Here is a 6,000-nt window from a genome sequence, read left to right on the forward strand (position 1 = left end):
CAAGATATATACAGACAAATGAAAATGAAAATACGACATATCAGAATCTCTGGGATGCAGCAAAAGCAGTAAGAGGAAAGTTCATATCACTTCAGGCCTATATGAACAAACAAGAGAGAGCCGAAGTAAACCACTTAACTACACACCTTAAGGAACTAGAAAAAGAAGAACAAAGACAACCCAAAACCAGCCGAAGAAAGGAGATAATAAAAATCAGAGCAGAAATAAATGAAATAAAGAACAGAAAAACTATAGAAAAAATCAATAAAACAAGGAGCTGGTTCTTTGAAAAGATCAACAAAATTGACAAACCCTTGGCAAGACTCACCAAGGAAAAAAGGCACAGGACTCAAATAAATAAAATCCAAAATGAAAGAGAAGAGATCACCACAGACATCATAGAAATACAAAGAATTATTGTAGAATACTATGAAAAATTATATGCCACCAAATACAACAATCTAGAAGAAATGGATAAATTCCTAGAACAATACAACCTTCCTAGACTGAGTCATGAAGAAGCAGAAAGCCTAAACAGACCAATCAGCAGGGAGGAAATAGAAAAAACTATTAAAAACCTCCCCAAAAATAAAAGTCCAGGCCCAGACGGTTATACTAGTGAATTCTATCAAACATTCAAAGAAGACTTGGTTCCTATTCTACTCAAAGTCTTCCAAAAAATTGAAGAAGAAGCAATACTTCCAAACACATTTTATGAGGCCAACATAACCCTCATACCAAAACCTGGCAAGGATGGCACAAAGAAAGAAAACTACAGACCAATATCTCTAATGAATACAGATGCTAAAATACTAAACAAAATACTGGCAAACCGAATACAACAACATATTAAAAAAATAATACATCATGATCAAGTGGGATTCATCCCAGAATCTCAAGGATGGTTCAACATACGCAAAACGGTTAACGTAATACACCATATCAACAAAACAAAGAACAAAAACCACATGATCTTATCAATAGACGCAGAAAAGGCTTTCGATAAAATACAACACAATTTTATGTTTAAGACTCTCAACAAAATGGGTATAGAAGGAAAATATCTCAACATGATAAAGGCTATATATGATAAACCATCAGCCAACATCATATTAAATGACATAAAACTGAGGACTTTCTACCTTAAATCAGGAACAAGACAGGGTTGTCCACTCTCTCCACTCTTATTTAACGTGGTGCTAGAAGTTCTGGCCAGAGCAATCAGACAAGACAAAGAAATAAAAGGCATCCATATCGGAAAAGAAGAAGTAAAGGTATCACTTTTTGCTGATGATATGATCCTATACATTGAAAACCCGAAGGACTCCACAAAAAGATTATTAGAAACAATAAACCAATACAGTAAGGTCGCAGGATACAAAATTAACATACAAAAGTCCATAGCCTTTCTATATGCCAACAATGAAATATTAGAAAACGAACTCAAAAAAATAATCCCCTTCACGATTACAACAAAAAAAATAAAATACCTAGGAATAAACATAACAAAGAATGTAAAGGACCTATATAATGAAAATTACAAAGCATTGTTAAGGGAAATCGAAAAAGATACAATGAGATGGAAAAATATTCCTTGTTCTTGGATAGGAAGAATAAATATAATCAAAATGGCCATATTACCCAAAGCAATATACAAATTTAATGCAATCCCCATCAAAATCCCTATGAGATTTTTTAAAGAAATGGAACAAAAAATCATCAGATTTATATGGAACTATAAAAAACCCTGAATAGCCAAAACAATCCTAAGGAAAAAGAATGAAGCTGGGGGCATTACAATACCTGACTTTAAACTATATTATAGGGCCACAATAATCAAAACAGCATGGTATTGGCAGAAAAATAGACACTCAGACCAATGGAACAGAATAGAAAGCCCAGAAATAAAACCACATATATATGGTCAAATAATCTTTGATAAAGGGGCCAACAACACACAATGGAGAAAAGAAAGCCTCTTCAACAAATGGTGTTGGGAAAACTGGAAAGCCACATGCAAAAGAATGAAACTCGACTATAGCCTGTCCCCGTGTACTAAAATTAATTCAAAATGGATCAAAGACCTAAATATAAGACCTGAAACAATAAAGTACATAGAAGAAGACATAGGTACTAAAATCATGGACCTGGGTTTTAAAGAACATTTTATGAACTTGACTCCAATGGCAAGAGAAGTGAAGGCAAAGATAAATGAATGGTACTACATCAGAATAAAAAGTTTTTGCTCAGCAAGAGAAACTGATATCAAAATAAACAGACAGCCAACTAAATGGGAAATGATATTTTCAAACAACAGCTCAGATAAGGGCCTAATATCCAAAATTTACAAAGAACTCATAAAACTCAACAACAAACAAACAAACAATCCCATAAAAAAATGGGAAGAGGACAGGAACAGACACTTCTCCCAGGAAGAGATACAAATGGCCAACAGATATATGAAAAGATGCTCAGCTTCATTAGTTATTAGAGAAATGCAAATCAAAACTACAATGAGATACCACCTCACCCCTGTTAGATTAGCTATTATCAACAAGACAGGTAATAGCAAATGTTGGAGAGGCTGTGGAGAAAAAGGAACCCTCATTCACTGTTGGTGGGACTGTAAAGTAGTACAACCATTATGGAGGAAAGTATGGTGGTTCCTCAAAAAACTGCAAATAGAACTACCTTATGACCCAGCAATCCCTCTACTGGGTATATATCCAGTATATATATATATATATATATATATATATATATATATATATATATATATACCCCAAAACCTCAGAAACATTGATACGTGAAGACACATGTAGCCCCATGTTCATTGCAGCACTGTTCACAGTGGCCAAGACATGGAAACAACCAAAAAGCCCTTCAATAGAAGACTGGATAAAGAAGATGTGGCACATATACACTATGGAATACTACTCAGCCATAAGAAATGATGACATCAGATCATTTACAGCAAAATGGTGGGATCTTGATAACATTATAAGGAGTGAAATAAGTAAATCAGAAAAAAACAAGAACTACATGATTCCATACATTGGTGGAACATAAAAATGAGACTAAGAGACATGGACAAGAGTGTGGTGGTTACCAGGGGTGGGGGGAGGGAGGACATGGGAGGGAGGGAGGGAGAGAGTTAGGGGGAGGGGGAGGGGCACAGAGAACTAGATAGAGGGTGGCAGAGGACAATCTGACTTTGGGCGAGGGGTACGCAACATAATTTAATGACAAAATAACCTAGACATGTTTTCTTTGAATATATGTACCCTGATTTATTAATGTCATCCCATTACCATTAATAAAAATTTATTTAAAAAAAAAAAAAAAAAAAAGATTGACTACCCCTGTTCTAGATTATGATTTTAGAACTGTGTTGAGATAGATAAGTGACTTAGGCTAGAGTATGGTTCAGCTTACACCAAAATTCGGGCTACATCACTGTCGTAGGAATGGAACTGTGTTGTAACCTGAGGACCCTCTGTATGAGACATGAAACAAAAAAATTGCATTCTGTGAATCCACATAAAAGGATATTTAGCTTATTAAAAAGTGTTATTCAAATATATTAAGATTATGAATACAGCACAATGCCTTTCTGCAACTATTCATTAACAGAGCAGACTCAGTCTCACTGAATATAGGATGAATCATTACATTATGTTACCACCCACAGGCAGATTACAAAATGTATGTGAATATGATACAGTGTCTGTGAGGTATTACAATAAATAAAATCTTTAGCCATTCAATCAAGTCAGCAGTGGATGTATGTCACCATGTCAGCTTTCCTAAGGGAGAACCACATCTCCAGTACTTTTGCCCATGGTGATTGTTCAATTAGGGTTTTTCACACATAGAAAAAGAAAGAACACAAAAAAAATTTGAGACGTTAAAAGGCAAAATGCTACACTTTGCTTTATGTTTTCATAACAAAGTCTGTGTACCAAAGATGAGCTGCATTACACTTAAGGGACAATGGGTGCAGTAACACAAGAATTTATTTTAAAGCATTTTAGAAAAGGATCAACTCTTCACATGCGCACATTTTTTCTTTGTTTACAGCACTGTTGTGGAAAAAAGGGACCACAATGTGTTGGTTGCAGCAAATGTAAGTACAGGGCCCTGGCTGCCTCTGCCAGAGTGTCTGCCTCTATGCTGGCTTCCCAACTATGTTGAATCTTTCTTATTTTACCCTTATTTTTTGAACAATTTTTAATTGAGATATAGTGACAGATGATGTCAGAATAATGGAGGTATGAAAGATACTCCTGATCTCTCCCCTTGAAATTTCAACAAATTGAACTATAGTGCAGTGAAGGAACACCAGCTGAGCTCACAGGTATACCTGAAAGATCCACAAATCAAATGAACTAAAGATGAAATGGGGTGAAAAGGGAGGTGGAAGATAAAATGATTTTAAGGTGGGCTCGGAGAGGAGACAAACATGGAGTGACTGGGGGTTTTTTCTCTACTGGACTATGGGGAGGAGGGAAGCTCAGGCTCTCTGAGTTTTATTTGAGGGGTATGAAGAGGGAAACTCTGAGCGACTGGGTCTCCTTCTGCAAGGAGGAGTGGTGAGACAGAGGGGCAAAAAGGGAGATAAACCAAAGCGGCCAGAGCACAGGGTCACAGTCAGTGTTCCCATAGTCTGCCTGCATCCTGCACTTGGCAGAGACAGAAAAAACTAAAGTGCAGCCCCCATATTCCCAGATCCCACCTCCCTCACCTGGCAGTATGGAGAGTGGCAGACCCAAACTCTCCAGCTAGCTCTCCAGAGCCAATCTCTTCTCTGAAAAACAGAGTTGCTCCACCTCTGGTCCTCAGGTCTGTTGAGACATAAAAAGGAGCACTCGGATCCTGAGATAGCCATTGCTAGAGCTGTAAAGCCATAACGCTGAAGGCATAAAGCTGAATCATAAGGCCAAAGCAGTAAATCCCTCACAACACTTTCCATCCACCAAAGTGACTGTGGCCTCACCTACATAATTGGGACAGCAACATCTCAGCAGAGGGCACCACAGGAACTTCACAGAGCTCAAAGTTGTAATACAATGACACCTACTGGAAGAAACCTTTAAAAACCAAAAATTTTTTCTTTTTTTTCCTTTTTTCCTACTTTCCTTTTTTCTCTTTCAAATTTTGTTTTCCTTAATTTTTATATATTTATTATTTTTGTGGGCATTTGCTTTATAATTTTTTGTTGGCTTTTGATCTTTCTGTGAATTTTCTTCATTACTTGTCATAATCTTTTAAATTTTTATATTTTTATTGTAATTTTACTTTAAATTTTGGAGTTTTTTTACTTTTTTTATTGTTATTAATTTTAATGGGGTGACATTGATAAATCAGGGTACATATGCTCAGAGAAAACATCTCCAGGTTTCTTTGACATTTGATCATGCTACATTTTCATCACCCAAAGTCCAATTGTCTTCTGTCACCTTCTAACTGGTTTTCTTTATGCCCCACCCCTCCTCAAACCCCCTCCTTGAACCCCCTCACAACAACCACACTCTTGTCCATGTCTCTGAGTCTCATTTTTATGTCCTACCTATGTATAGAATCATATAGTTCTTAGTTTTTTCTGATTTACTTATTTCGCTCAGTATAATGTTACCAAGGTTCATCCATGTTGTTGTAAATGATCCGATGTCATCATTTCTTATGGCTAATTAGTACTCCATAGTACATATGTACCAAAGCTTATTAATCCATTTGTCCACTGATGGACACTTGGGCTGTTTCCAGATCTTTGCTATTGTGAACAATGCTGCCATAAACATGGGGGTGCATTTCTCCTTTTGAAACAGTGCTATGGTGTTCTTGGGGTATATTCCTAACAGTGGTATAGCTGGATCAAAAGGCAGATCGATTTTTAATTTTTTGAAGAATCTTCATACTGTTTTCCACAGTGGCTGCACCAGTCTGCATTCCCACCAGTAGTGTAGGAGGGTTCCCTTTTCTCCACATTCTCGCCAGCAC

Source organism: Saccopteryx bilineata, chromosome 2, assembly GCF_036850765.1.
Source record: "Saccopteryx bilineata isolate mSacBil1 chromosome 2, mSacBil1_pri_phased_curated, whole genome shotgun sequence".
NCBI lineage: Eukaryota > Metazoa > Chordata > Mammalia > Chiroptera > Emballonuridae > Saccopteryx > Saccopteryx bilineata.